This window comes from Protopterus annectens, chromosome 8.part1 (assembly GCF_019279795.1).
Source record: "Protopterus annectens isolate FY-2018-M chromosome 8.part1, PAN1.0, whole genome shotgun sequence".
In the NCBI taxonomy this organism is placed as follows: Eukaryota; Metazoa; Chordata; order Ceratodontiformes; family Protopteridae; genus Protopterus; species Protopterus annectens.
Genome location: NC_056742.1, coordinates 364170184 through 364186048, shown reverse-complemented (window position 1 = coordinate 364186048; position 15865 = coordinate 364170184). Strand labels below are relative to the sequence as shown.

The window sequence follows — 15865 nt, the reverse complement described above, 5'->3', positions numbered from 1 at the left end:
TGTCAGCAGTCAAGTAGTAGAATGTCCTCATCTTTAGTAATAGAAGGTTTTACACAGGTTTCTGAGGGTATAAGAATATTAGGGGTGTGATATGCTACCCATGAGTGGACTTTGGCTTTATTACAAGGACTTTGTTTATGTTAATAAACTTTATACCCAAAATTGTATTCTGGAACTTGTTTGGATTTATTTTATTGCTTGTTTGTTTCTTTTTGAACTGTTAGTGCTGGACAGGGTGCTTTCCTTAAAGTTGGGACCCAGATTGGGATATATATATATATAGCCGCAGAACACTGTAGTTTGGTAAGGATTATAGAGATAGTGAAAAATGGACCATTAGGTTTCACCAACGTGGGCATGAGTGCAAGTGTACCAGTGATTGGATTTGTAGGCTTGATTACCTGACTTTTAGGTAATGTATTGGTTTGGAATTATAAGGTCAAGATGTAATGTAAAGTGAATGGTGGTTGGAGATGGGGTGGTGATGGGTGTGGGAAATAAGAATTTTGAGGATGGTATGCTAGTAGATGATGGTAGGAAGTGATGCATGCATTTAGAAAGGAAATGGAATGACTATTGATGTAGATATTCTGAAGTTTAGATGTTGGAAGATTTGGTGCTAGCTTTTGATAAAAGTAGAGTCAGATGAAGGTGAAAGGTATGGTGAATATATTCAATGTCAACACAGGAAATCAGTGTGAAGCAGTAAGGCAGGATAGTTACCCAGATGCAGGTGGAGGTGATATTTGTACTGGATAGTAAATTAGCACTGGATTATGAAGTAACACTGATGATGTCCTTCTATTCCAATATTGCAATATTCTACATGTGGGTTTACCCTTCTTCCTTCCAGTTCGTCCGGCCAGGATTCAGAAGATTTTCAGTCTCTCTAGGTGCGTCGGACGTCTGACATGGCAGCAGGAACATGGGCCATCAGTGTGACGTCTACATGCACCAGCCCTCAGAACCTTTAAGCCGCCAGTCGTACACCAGGTGCTCCTGCTTCTCACGGACAGTGGATCAAGATAAATTCAGTTAAGTACCCCATTGGGGATTCTTTCAGTCCTACTGTTTTTTTTCATATAGTCTGTTCATGTCATCCAGAAAGGGTAAGTGTAAGTGTGGTCGGCACATTCCCCACAAAGGCACCCACGATTAGTGTCTCTTTTGTTTAGGTAGGGAACATTACCACCAGAACTGCACTAATTTGTCAGTCTTTCGTCCCTAAGACCTTACGTTGCCGTCTTCAGGCCTTACTGTACCTAGAAAACCAACGACTAAAACAAATAGTGTTAGGGATGCAGGCCGCGTCCAACACCCTGTCTGAACCACCAGAAAAGAGGGCCAAGACCTTGCGGCCGACTTCTTTGGCTGCGCCTCTACCGACCGTTCCTCAGTCTGTGGCAGTCATCGGTTTGACCGAGGATTTGGCTTCCGTCAGTGTAGATAAAGTGGGTACTTCAGAGGAAGCCGCCCACTCTCGAGCGGACGGCATGTCTTTAGAGGCTTTACCGGTGTCTACCTTAGACTCTGGGTGGGGGGACCAGCACTTTCTGTGGGTACGTCGGATTCTGCAGCCGCCATCCCTATGACTGACCTGAATCCTTCGCCCAGCCAGATGCCAGCTAGGCCTCTTAAGAAAAAACAAAAAAAAAAAAGCAAACATTTATCTCCTGGTTATGAAAGTATGCCCAATTGGCTGACCTTCAGCCAGAGTTTATTTAATGCCTTCATGGCCCTTAGGCGTACTACTACAGGGGCCCCTACCACTGCTCCTCCCCTCCTAAGTCCTAGACCTCTAATTCCTGAAAGGAGGGTAGAACATTTGGAGGAGGAGGAAGTGTCTTATTCCTCAGAGGATTCTCTGTCCTACTCCTCCCAGATCTCTTCCCCCCCCCCAGGATATGGATCTCCAGAAGAAGGCCCTATTGAGTCTGACTCCCCAGTGGAAGATTTATCCTTTGGGAAGACTGTCATCACGATGAAAGACCACTTTAAGTGGGAAGCACAAAAGAGGTGTTATGACCTTATAGAGATGGACTACCCTAGTCCTTCTGCTATTCCCCCCATCCAGCCGGCCTTCTTGGATGCCTTTACCTCTGCTCCCATCAACCCTGACTCCCAGTCTCCAGCCCCTCGGAGAGCAGATAGACTCTACAAAGTCCCTGAGACAGAGAAAGTTCTGATTAAATGCCCTCCAGCTGACCCAACCACTATCTCCATTCCTACTGAAAGGGCATCCAAGCTGCTCTGTACCACTACCATTCTTCCAGCTGACAAGGACAGTAAAACAATGGAAAGGTTAGGCAAGAAAATATGCACTTCTGCCACCTTGTCATTCAGGGCCACTAAATACCAAATTCACATGACCAAGTATTCCTTAGCACTACTGGACAAGGCCACTAAGAAATTAGCTGACATCCCACATCCCAAATTGTGCAGCCAAAGCCTGCTTGACCTCTCTACTAGCTCTCACCTCTCAGGTGACTAGACACTCCATAAGATGCAGCTATGATGCAGCGGACGCCTCAGCCAGGTCAGCTGCATCAGCTTCTGCATTAAGAAGATATTCTTGGCTGCGCCTTCAGCCCCTCCCTGACGACTTCAGGACCAAACTTATCAATGCTCCTTTGGCTCACTCTGCCGTGTTTGGTGGAGAAGTGGCTGACCTCTTTAAGTCCCTGCAACAAAAAGGCAAGGAACTGCAGGACCTGAAACACCTGCTAGTCTCGCCCATCCCTAAGTTCCACAGGAACTACCTGGCCAAGATACAATTCATCAGGAAAGCCTCTAGGCCTTCAGCTCCCCCTAGGTCCAGGAAACCCCCGAGAAGACAGCCCCCTCCAGCTAGAGCTTCTCCTTCCTCCAGCCAAAGGCCTCTCTTTCCAGGTAGGGCAGGTAGTGTCTGACTGCCTGCCAATCTCTCTTCCCACTCTTCCTGCATCCCTCCCCCTGTCTGCCCGTCTCTCTCACTGTCTCCCTGCGTGGTCTCTCATTACCTCAGACAAATGGGTTTTGTTCATCATACAGAACGGTTACTTTATGACCTGGATCACCCCCCCCCCCCAACAAGGCTGGGCATGCCTCAGCCTCCCACCAGTCAGCTACCCCTCCTAAGACAGGTACTGCAAACCTTACTAATACAAGGCACTATAGAAAAAGCACCTACAGAATTAAAAAGAAAGGATTCTATTCCAGAATTTTTCTGGTACCCAGAAAAGATGGACCATGGAGACCTATCCTAGACTTCCTAAAGTTCCTTCTGTCAGGATGCTCACTCTTCCTACCCTCTTCCCCCTCCTCCTACCCCAAGGATTTACGGCAACCCTAGACATAAAGGATTCCTACTTCCACATACCAGTAAAGCCCACTTTTCAGGAAATATCTCAGATTTCTGGCAGGCTCATCACATTGTCAGTTTTGGGCCTTGCCCTTTGGGCTTTCCACTACTTCCAGGGTATTCACAAAATGTCTGGCTCCAGTCATCGCTTACTGCAGGACAAAGGGCATCCAAATATTCCCCTACCTAGACAACCTTCTAATTCAGGCACCCAATTAGAAGATGCTTCTTCACACCCAGACCCTTCTGCTCCTCCTGCAGTCTCTGGGTTTCCTTGTATACTTACCAAAATCTCACTTGGAGCCCGCACAGAACATTGTCTTCCTGGGCTGCACAGAACATTGTCTTCCTGGGCTGCAGAATCCGGACAGACCATATGAAGGCCTTCCCACCACCAGAGAAGGTGGTGTCCCTGTCACACCACCTACTGGAAGCCCTTCAAGCTTCAGAATTGACAGCAAGACAATTTCTGAGTTGCATGGCAGCCACCATACCCATGTTGCCCTTAGCAAGACTGCAGATTATGAAACAGAGGTATCTTCGGTCAGTGTGGAATCAACACTCCCATCGCCTAGAGTTCAGGGTTCCTCTCCTTCCCTGCTTGAAGCAGGAATTGCGATGGTGGGAGAATCAGGTGACCAAGAACCCAGGCCTCCCTCTTCAAGCACCCACACCCTCCTGGACTATGCATACGGGTGCCTCAGATCTGGGATGGGGAGCAACCACAGGACTAAGAAAAGTGCAGGGTTTGTGGAATGACAGACACAAACTAGAACACATAAACATCAGAGAAATTAGAGCAATCCTCCTCGCTCTACAGGCCTTCCTAATCTATCTAGAGAAAGGCCCTTTCAAGATATTCACGGACAACACCACAGTCCTGTGGTATCTCAACAAACAGGGAGGGACAAAATCTTACCTCCTGTGCAGACTAGCTCTGCAGGTGTGGAATATGGCCACCTCACAGGGAATTACCCTACAGGCAGCCTACATACCCTCCTTGCAAAACTCCCAGGCAGATCACCTAAGCAGGACCATCTCAAACAACCACAAATGGATGCTTCAAAGAGATGTTTTCCTGAATCTGGTCCACAGGTGGGGTATACCTCAAATAGAACTGTTCGCCTCCTCCATAAACAGGCAACTCCCTGGTTACTGCACCAGGACACCTGACCCCAAGGTTGTAGCAACTGATATCTTCTCAATGCCCTGGAATTTGAATTTCTGTATGCATTCACCCCTTCCCCTTGATTCAGGTGGTACTGCTGAAAATTCAGGACGACTCTCCAAAAATCTTGCTGGTGACTCCCTACTGGCCAAGACAGCATTGGTTCCCCCTCCTCCATTTGTCCAAGGGCAATCACCACAAGTTACCCCCCCTCAGTGGACGTGCTGACACAGCACAAGTGGACTCATCCACCCACAGTGGTAATTCCTGCAGCTCACCCTGTGGTTGATGGGATTCTGATCCCCTTCATACACCTGTACGACGAGGACATGCTAAATGTCCTGCAAGAGGCCAGGAAACCCAACACAAGAAAATCCTATCTTTCGAAGTGGCAACATTTTTCTGTTTGGTATCATAAAAGACAGTTGGCCCTGCTGGAAAGCGACATTCCTCTAATCATGTCTTACCTGTGTGAACTAATGCAGACAGGGCTGGCTTACTCATCTCTAAAAGCACATTTGTCTGCAATTTCTGCCTGTTTACCTATGGACCCTCCCCTTGCATCCAGACTTCCAGCTAAACTTTTTCTCAAAGGGATACTACACTTGAGACTACTCAGGAACCCCCCCCCCCCACAGGACCTTAAGTATGTATTAGTGAAACTCACTTTAGCCCCCTTTGAGCCAGCAGACAAGGCTCCCATAAAAATCTGCACATGGAAAACTGTTTTGTTGGTAGGTCTGACCTCAGCCAGAAGGGTCTCAGAGATGCAAGCTCTTATGGCTACACAACTCATCTTAGTCTTCCACCGGGACAGGGTGACTCTGAAGTCCAATCCATCATTCACACCCAAATTAGTGAATAACCTATCCTTGAACCAGGCCATTCACCTGCCTCCCTTTTTCCCCAACCCGCAGGGGGATAGTGAGAGAGTATTTCATTCCCTAGACGTCCACAGGCAACTTAGGTTTTACCTACATAAAACCAAGCCCATTAGGAAATTAGACCAATTGTTTGTCTCCTTCCACCCCAGGGCTCTGGGGAAAGTGGTGACAAAACCGACCGTATCGGCCTAGATCTCCAAGGCCATTACCTTCTGTTACTTTCACCATGGGAAGACTTGCAGAGCAATGTCAAACCCACTCCACCAGAGCAATGGCTTCTTCTGGAGCCTTCTTTAAAGGGCTAGATACCAACAACATACTTGAGGCAGCCACCTAGTCCTCTGTGCACACCTTCACCAAACACTACAAGCTAGACCATATCTCCAGAGCCAGGGCAGGGTTTGCCAGGGCTATCCTGCATGGATTCCTAGAAACCTCTTCTAGGCTACCACCCAATTTTCAGTCAGCTTTGGTACTCACCCACATGTAGAATACTGCAACATTGGAATAGAAGGATATAGGAAAGTTGTGTAAAATCTTATCATAACCATAGATGTCCTTCACTTCCATGTTGCAGTATTCCTTTCCTCCCTCCTTCCCCTTCTATCAGGTTGCACTTGCTCTCCTGGGTGACACTGGACAGGCTATGCCCTTATAGGACTGTCTCTGATTGGGGCTTTTTAGGTTCTGAGGGCGGGTGTGTGCAGACGTCACATTTTGATGGCCCACATTCCTGCTGCCACGTCAGACATCCGACGCACCTAGAGGGACTGAAAATCTTTTGACTCTTGTCTGGACGAACTGAAAGAAAGAAGGGTAAACCCACATGTAGAATACTGCAACATGAAAGAGAAGGACAACTATGGTTATAGTAAGGTTTTACACAACTTTCCTTTTTTAAGGTAACAAATAACTGGAAGTGTGAATTTAGTAAAGGGTATACTGCAAGATAGTGGTGAGGAGTTTGACTGTGAATGTGTTAGCTGTCACAGTTTGATTGGCAATAGGATGACCAAGAGGTGTGGTACTTGATAGGATAACCAGGATGTGTGGTGCTTTGTGATGGGATGTTAAACTGGGGATAGTGCATCTGGATATGCTGGTTACCACAATGTGTTATAAAAATTAAGAAAAATAAAATAAGGGATTCTATAATACAGGCTATAATTGGTGTGGCAGGCAGGAGAAGATGGCATTTATTTTGCTAGCAATTTAATAGTTCAATAGTTCCTGAGCATTATATTTACCAGTTTTTTAAACATAGTAAAAGTACAATAGAATAGTGTATTATTTCCTGAGGACTGCTGATCACCAGAAAGCTTAATAACTGCTTTATAGGTGACAGCTTGGAATCTGTGCTTATAGTCTGATCCTAGTGAGAGTAGGAGCAGAGTGCATTGATTCCTGACTCTTTCTGGTTGGAGAGCGAGTGTCTGTGCTTAACATACCTGATTGGTCTGGTTACTGTTGGAGGCATCTACCACAAAAAGGCTACAAGCCTGCAGACCCTTGTATCATCTGGGACAAGACTGTGGCTCACCAAACAGGCCGTGGCCTGCTTCTCTTCTTGAGATTGGTGCTAACATTTTGCTTCTGGTGAGAAAAGAAGCAAAGGAGTATTGTATCCCAACAGAGTGAAGCTGTGCTGAAACCAATGTTAGCAGTAGCCAGGCAGTAGCCATTCGTGCGACTCACCTCTTTTCATCATTCTTGACAAGTTAATTCTTTATTTTTCAGTAAGTACTGCTTGATTTCTTTTTAACTTCAGAATATCTGCCTAAATACTTCATCCTTAAATTTTCTGGGTCTACTTATTAGTTTCCCCTCAAGTGTCTGGCAGTGCTCTGTACATACTCAGACACCTTGAGTGACATTTTTCCTGTAAAAGGAATATTTATTTTATTATGCATTTGTTAACTGGGTTGGTGCAGCTGGGTAAGAATTTACCCTTTTTCAGTGGAGACCCGAAGGGAAAAGCCTCAGACAGACATACAAGTAGAGACAAGTTTACAATAATACAGAGCAAAACAATGTCATGAATACAGTGGATTAAAAAAAAATAATGTACTCAATGGAATTAAACATAGCTAAAATATAATAATAAGGGTGTAAAAGGAAAAACAACGATAATAAATCCAAGAGGTATGCAGTAAGGGAATTAAGGTTATAGGTAATAATTTGAAAATAATATGGTATTATTAGATTAGTGGCTAGAAGGAGACATTGTGTATGTGCAGGGGGGGCCTCAGATCTGAGGAAGAAACTAGTGCAGGAGTAAAAAATATAAATGTGTATGTACAAGGGACCTCCGATCAGAGGAAGAGATATGGTACTGAAGAAGAAAGTAGTAGAGGAGGGATGAAGTGATCTAGAGGGAAGGTGTAGAAAGGAGAGCATATAGATAAAGTAAGTTATAGAAGTAGGAAAGGTCTTATAGATCAGACGTAGTGGTAAGGTGGGTATAGGGAGAGGGAGGGGTTAAGTAGGGTGGTTGCAGGTACATATAGGGTTGTTATGGAGATACAGTATCAGGTCATGTTTGAAGTTAGAAAGGGAGGTATGGCTTCTGATTTGGAGTGGAAGATTGTTCCCAATAAGGGGAATGGAGTGTTTATAGAGTAATTTACCTATGTTCTTATTGGGTCTATAGACTTGAAGCAACTGTTTATCGAAGCTGCTCAGGGAACGGGGATGGGTGTACCAGGAGATCAGGTTGGATAGAGATGGACAGTCAGAGTTAGAAGTAAGAATTGTAAAAGCTTGGATTAGCTGACTTTTGGCCAGAAGGTGTGGGAGTTCAAGCCAATGTAGTTTTGTGAGTGCTGTGCACTGATGGGATTTATAGGAGCTGCTGGTGACAAATCTAGCAGTTTTGTTGTAGGTTTGGTCAAGCTTTGCCAGCAGGTTATTTTGTAGATTAGAAAATAGAGGGGGGCCATAGAAGAGGGCAGGGAGGAGATAGGATTGGGCTAGCAGCAGTTTTGAGTTGGGGGCCAGGAATTTATTTCTGTAAAGCAGGCCTAGTTTTTGGTGTGTTTTCTTTATGGAATGAAGTATGTGGAGGTCTACTTTGAGCTGGTCATCTATGATGACACCCAGGAGTTTAGTGTGCGAGTCTGGTCTTATGATGGTGCCATTTAGAGAGGATAAGAGAAAGCTGGATTTGTGTTAGGCTAGAGTTTTTGGCAGGAATAATAAGAGCTTAGTTTTAGAGGGGTTCAGGATGAGTTGATTGTTGGTGAGCCACTTCTCAACAGAATGAAATGAAGTTTGGGTGGAATGGTGGAGGTTGTTGATAGTCAGAAATGGAGATCAAAGTTGAATCATCTGTGTACTGAATGATAGAGGAGAGGTTACAGGTAGTGTGTAGGTCATTGGTGAAGAGATTGAAAATGAGGTAACCGAGAATTGAGCCTTGAGGAACACCAGTCTGAACTGCCAGAAAGGGAGAGAAGGAATTTAGCCATTTAACTACTTGTAGGCGATTGGACAGGTAACTTGAGAACCAATTAAGAGTGGGGATGGAAATGTTCAGCTGAGAAAGTTTATGAAATAGAAGGTTGTGAGAGACTGTATCAAAAGCCTTTGAGAGATCTAAGAAAAGGCAGGACACAAGTTTATTATTGTCTCTGGCCTAGCTACTGTATGTGAGAAGGATAAGAGTGCAGTGTTAGTACCGTGTTTGGGTCTGAACCCATGCTGGGTGGTGGTTAAAAGATTGTTTTGAGTAAGATGAGAAAGTAGTTGAGAATAGATACACTTTTCAAGAATTTTAGAGAGGGGAGAAAAAATAGCAATGGGACCGAAGTTAGATGGCTCTGTGGAGTTACCTCCTTTAGGTAGTGGGATAGTGTATTATTGCTTCCAAATAGAGGGAGCAGTGGATTCTTGGATTGAGCGGTTGATTAGAATGGTGATAGGAAGGGCAATAGAGTTAGCAGCAAGTTTAAGGAATTTGGGGAGGTGGGTTATCAGGGGTGGGAGAACAAGGTTTGAGTTTACTGAGGAGAGTTTTAATATAACTAATAGAGACAGGTTTGAGCATGAAGGGGTCTGAGAGGTTAGTGGAGTCAGACTGGTGATGTGAAAAAGGTGTGGGCTTGGTAGTGGAAGTAGTAGAACTGGAAGTGGCATTAGAGGTAGGATTGGGGTTGTTGATGGTGTTGGGTACTAGTTTAGAAATGGTATCAATGAAGTAGTGATTTAAATGGATGGCTGTATCCGAGGGTGAATGATTGGGAAAAGATTTGGGAGTTGTGGGTGAACCAGGTTTGAGAAGAGTTTTTATGGTTGTCCAGAACTTCTGGGGGTTCGAAGTGTGCAGAGATTGGTCAGAGAAGTGAAAGTTTCTTTTGTCCTGGTTGATTCTTTTTGTAAGGTTTCTAAGTTCCCTGTACGATTGTAGGAGGGCAGGAGATTTGATTTTCTGATATTGTTTCCAAGTGGCATCTCTTTTATGCATAAGGTGGAAGGTTTCTTTGGATAGCCAGGGGGCATGTTTAGCTTTGACTTTTATTTTCCTGATGGGGGCGAGAGAGTTGAGTATGTTTAGGAATGTCTGGCTGAATACGTCATTTAAAGGTAGAGAGTATAGGCAGGACCAGTTAATTTTGGAGAGGATTTCGTCGAAGGAGGTGGTATTGAATTTTCTTAGGTTACGGTTGTATTTTATGAGGTGAGTATTAGTGAGGTTGGGTGAGTATCTAGTAATATGGATAGGCAGGTGGTCACTGATGGAATCAGGTAGTGTACCTGGCTGGGTGGTACCAGTTTGGAGAATTTACGAGAATCCAGTCAAGGATAGAATTGGAGTGTTTTTTGCCAAGGTGGGTGGGAGAGGAGACAAGTTGAGTAAAACCATGTAGATTGAGAGTATGAGAAGGTGTAGTAGAATTAACTGAGTTCCAGTCTATATTTACATCCCCAAGAATGAGAGTTACAAAGGGGATGTGATGAAAACACCAAGGTAAGATGTCTTCAAGGATGGTAATGTTATTCCCTGGTGGGATATAGATTGAGGCTATGGCTAGTTTTTGGTAGGTGTTGAGATGGCAGGTTACTATGAGTAGCTCTGCAGGGTGGAAGGAGGGAGGGGTAATGGTGAGAGGTAAGATATTGAGAGAGTCAGAATAGAGGATAGCGACACCACCTCCCCTTTTGGTAGATCTATCCAGTCTGTAGATCTTGAAACCAGGGGGCAGATCTCTGAGTTGTGGATGTAGGGTTTTAGCCAGGTTTCAGAGAGAGTTAAGATGCGGGGGGGTTATAGTGTTGTATGAGTGCGTGGAGTTTAGACACTTTGTTGGAAATTCTCTGAATGTTAATGTAGATGAAATTTAGTCTTTTGGTTCTGTGTGGGGAAGTGAAAATAGATGGGGAGGTAGTAATAAGAGATGGAGTGATAGCGGTGTAGGGGGAGGAAGTAGTAGTGATAGTAGATGGAGTGGAGGAGTTGGAAGATGAGAGTTGGTTATTAGGACCAGGGTTGGGGTGTATATCACCTGAAAGGAGTAGTGATGTCAGGATAGAGAGAAAAAAGTTAGTTTGGGGGAAGAGGATACAGAAATTTGGATTTTAACTTTGGGATTTGTTTTGGTGAGGGGAGTCATTTTGTTTTGAAAAATAAGTAGTGTGGTAGAGTGTACTGAGTGTGGGCATAGGAGAGTAAGGTAGGAGCTGGATAGAACTTGGGAGAGATGTAGGTTCCTAGTGGAGGGTAAGGGGAGGATTGCAGGGGAGTGTGGTAAGATGAGGTATGTCAGTGTAAATAGCAGAGGAGAGAGAGAAAAAGAAGTGACATCTTCAGTGTGCATAAGAGTGTATAATATCTTCAGAGTGTATAAGCGTGTGTAATATCTTCAGTGTATATAACTTCAGTATGTATATATATATATATATATATATATATATATATATATATAACATTAATGACCATAAATAAGTCAAATATAAATATCTCATGTCACTTATTAATAACGGTTTGAATATCATGAACCAGCAGGCCTGAAAATTCACAAATAGCCACAACTACATAGATGTTTATATAAAGGAATGTATTTGAACACACCCCTCTTATATGGTTTGATATGCACTAATTCCAAAAAGTGCTGTCCATAGGGTAATTAGAACAAATTTGTATGCCTATAACATCAACTATCTTGAAATATGTTCTCATGTGAAAAAGCCCCCACATATTACCCAACAGGACCATAAATTACTATCATTTAGCAAAAGTTAGTGATTCTGTACTATCGTAGTAGACCATGACTGGTTACAAAAATATCATGTTAAACAAAACAGGCCTGCATACATTTAGAATGAAATAAAATGCTTGAAGCAGTGTCCATCATTACAAAACTGTAATTCCCTTAATCTTCTTGGATGTGAGGCTCCAAGTAACTAAATATATATGCGCATCAAAAAACATCCAGACATCAGCCTTCGCTCCTTTGTCAATCATATGACCTCACAGGTGCAAACACAGTTTGTCCATAAATTCTTTAGTCACTGTACATATGTCCCCGTAAACATTCCACAAATGAAGATGCCATATGGACACCTTTTAAACTATATAGCATACTAAAGGCAGAAGCATATAACCACTAACTCCTGAGTGTAGTGAGTAATACAAACTATCAGGCCCGTAGATTTCACAAATAATACAGACTCCAAAACTGACAAAACGTTTCAATTCAAGTAATGAACAGCTTTCATTACTTCATCAAACCCATAACATGGCCGAAAATGTAAAAACATCATTACCAATACCATTGAACTTACATATGAACACCGTTTCTTACCACTTGCTACTAGAATGTCAGATTACAGTGTGCCATTTTAGGTGATTTTCATTTATCTGAAGTAAACAGTGTCCAATCAAGGAGAGTTCTCTGAGGGCATCTTTCTGACAAAGCTCTTGGCTAGCATTACAGTTTGCTGCTACGACTTTTCTTCTGTGCTTATACAGCCACTGGGTGATTATGGTTTGAACCTCTTGCTTCAAAGTTAGAAGTTCTTGGGTCACCAAATTTGGATCTAGTGTTAGTGCTGAAATTGTGCTTGCACAGCTTCCCTTCCTCCGAACATTGCAGCAGTGAGCCGACTCATGCTTATACAGAATCTGATGAGCCTGGGACATCCCACTATACAAAAAATATCTATTTTCAAGAGCAGCCCAGGAGTACTGTCTGATGAAACAACTGGGCAGAGTCACACAGAAGACAAAGGAAGGCTGATGAAATCAACCCATGTACTATAGGAAGTAGCTCTTTAACAGATCATAGCCGTGTTCTTCTGCAACAGGTGCTCGACAAACTGTTGTAGCCTAAACAGAAAGCATTTCAGACCTGTTTGCCTGCTGGCCAAGTTCCATTTCTTAGCTCATGTTTCCAAATGCTTTCTAAGTCCCACTTCACAGTAGCATCTTTTCCCTGTGCAAGCACTTCGTCACTGAAGGTATCTGGACAAGTCATGTAGACTTTATTTACATGCTGTTCTGTTGCTTCAGACATCTTGCAGCTTCCCTCTCTGTAAAGCACTTGGCTGATCTCACTGCCATTTCAGTGCTGGTGTTCCTGAATTTGTTCCTTTCAACCATAAAGCTATTCCTGATGAATGCAAATTCCCTTCTGTTACAGTCTGAATAAGCAGTGGATACAATTCTTCTTCACTGGAGACTTTTTGAGGATACCACAGATGTATCAACATATCTCTTTTTTTACGTGACTTCCGGCTTCATGGCAGTCGCCGTTTTACATCCAAAGAGCTTATATAAGGAAACAGCTCCAGTACTTAGTAATAATGACCATCCCTCCTGGCATGTCTAAAGGTCAGTTCCCTGTGCTTCTCATATTAACCTGGACATTCTGAGGCAGTGTAGCAACTGCCTCATGTACACAGACAACCCTCTTCTCTTACCTCCCAACACTCAGACTTGTGAGTGATGCACTTGTATATCCAAATTGGAAGCCATGCACTCTTAAGCCAAGACCGGAATAGCTGGTCAAAAGGAGAAGGTCAACACCTGCAACACATAGCCCTCCAGAACACCCACTATCACAGCTGTAACATAAAAACACAAACCACATACCCCCACCTTTTCGGAGGCTGTCAGTAGAAATCTACCCAAACAGCAGAGATCTCCAAGGCAAAAACGCACTTGACCACCACAGCACAGTACAAACCACAAGACACGTAGCTCACCTACACAGTGGGCCCCTCAACCTAAGCCCCTAAGGCAAAAAGGCTTGCCCAATACACTAATCATAGGTGACTCGATAGTGAGGCACACTGATGTCCCACTCACTAGGTTGAATAAGGAGAAGGTAACAGTCAGCTGTCTGAATCTGACACATAACACACGCACTCAGGTCACTCCACAACAAGTACATGTATGACTGTGTCACTGTCCATGTGGGTATGAATGACCTGAGACACACCTCCCTGGAGTACATGAAAAAGAGACATGGAGGAGCTCTTAGATTATGTGGCCCAGGAAGGTATGACCCTAGCCCTGAGCAGCATCCTACCATCGCCCAGAGAGATACCACAGTACAAGCAGAAAATGATTGACTTCAACAATTGGCTAAGTTTCTGGTGTCATTATAAGAGGATCCAATATCTGCTTGGGATGACATGATTGACAGACCTTGATGCTTTGCCAGAGATGGGCCTGCATCTGTCACCCCTGGGTTTCTGGATACTGGCTAAAGCTCTTGCCACCCCTATAGTGCCTTTTTTAGGCGATGTTCCAAAGACCAAATTACCACTGTAACAGCTACAAATAAATGCAATTTGAGGGTCATGCTGCTCAACGTTAGAAGTCTAAATCTCAAGATGCACTTGCTCGAAGCGCTCTTCAAAATGGAAAACATTGACATTTGTGCTGTAGCTGAGACCTGGTTTAAAGCAGCAGAAAGCACCCCTGCATTACCAGGCTATAACTCATTCCACACCTTTTGGCTGCAGAACATGGACCAAAGCTCCAAAGGCAGTGGTGTCTCCATATTCATAAAGGATATGCACACCTCCAGACTAGTAGCCCAGCATAACGCATCTGAGATACTTCAGGTACAGCTAACATTGGGTAAGATGGCGATTCAGGTCGTAGCCCACTTTAGGTCCCCAATCATGTCCCAAGACTCTCACTCCACTTTCCTAAGCACCCTGGAAACTATTAGGGTACAACCCAACACTCTCATACTAGGTGACTTCAACTACCCCTCCATCAAATGGGAAAACTACTCGTGCACCAATGCTTCCTGGAATTCATCAGTTCCAATGTCCTGGACCAGCTCATTCTTACCCCCACTAGAGGAAGAAACATCCTTGATCTGGTTACTACTAACATGGGCAACCATTGCTCTATACCAGTAGTCAATTCCTCCCTGGTTAGATCCGACCACAAACTAATCACCATGGAAATCCACATCTCATCCACACTCCCCGCAAAGGTAACCACCATGGAAAGCTACTCCAAAGTTGACTTTGGGCTCCTAAAAATAGAGGTGGCTAACTTCACGGCACCCATGTCAGTGGAAAAAAGGTGCATAACTGCTGAATCATATACCGATGCACTGTACGGACACGTACATAAATGCATGGAACTAGCCATACCAAACAGAACCAAGAAGCTCTCCTCCAAAAAAAAGGAAGCCAATCTGGTGGTCCCCTGCCATTAATAAACTCTACAACAGTAGGAACAAACTGTTGCAGAAAAAGGTGAAGTCCCAAGACTGGAAAAACTCCCTTATTATTCTAAACAAAAAGTTGAGATCCCTCATCAAACTCTCTAAAGCCAGCTATGAAGGCACAATTGCGGCAGACACTAAAAACAACCACAAAGCCTTCTATAGTTATATCAAGGATCTCCACGGCAATACCCAGGTTTTTTCTGAGTTACTGCACTATGGTACCTCCTATACTGAACCAACAGATACTGCCCAACATACTGGCCAACAGATTCAGTGCCAGCTTTATGCCTCTCTCCCCTCCTAAAGGACCAAACACAATACAGGAGGAATGCCAGGCACCCAGCATTACTGCAGCACTGGTTAAAGCTGCATTGTCCAAGGCCAAGAATACAACTTCCGTGGGACCCGGCAATATCCCTGGATGTGTTCTATATGAACTACAAAGTAAATTGGCACCACATCTGTGTGCCCTGTTCAGTCACAGCCTCACCTCAGGCTTTGTCCCTACTGAATGGCGCACTGCTACAAAGGGGAAGTGACTACAGACCCTGGGAATTATCGCCCCATTAGCCTGAGTCTGATATGTAAGGCTATGGAGAGCATCATCATGGACTTAATTAACAAGGATAAAGGGACTCCAAACTCTAGATCCCACGCAGTTTGGTTTTGTGAAAGGTAGAGCATGCCTGCTCAACCTGGTTGACTTTTTTGAGTCAGTCACCAGAGCTGTGGATGAGGGCAAGGCAGTTCATACAGCCTACCTTGATCTGGCCAAGGCCTT

General features: G+C 44.1%; 1 protein-coding gene across 1 annotated transcript in view; it reads left to right on the top strand.

Annotated features, from left to right (window-relative positions):
* The window catches only part of MBTPS1 (membrane bound transcription factor peptidase, site 1), a 1726871-nt gene that overhangs the window by 1566886 nt on the left and 144120 nt on the right, over nt 1-15865 (top strand). The window lies entirely within an intron of this gene.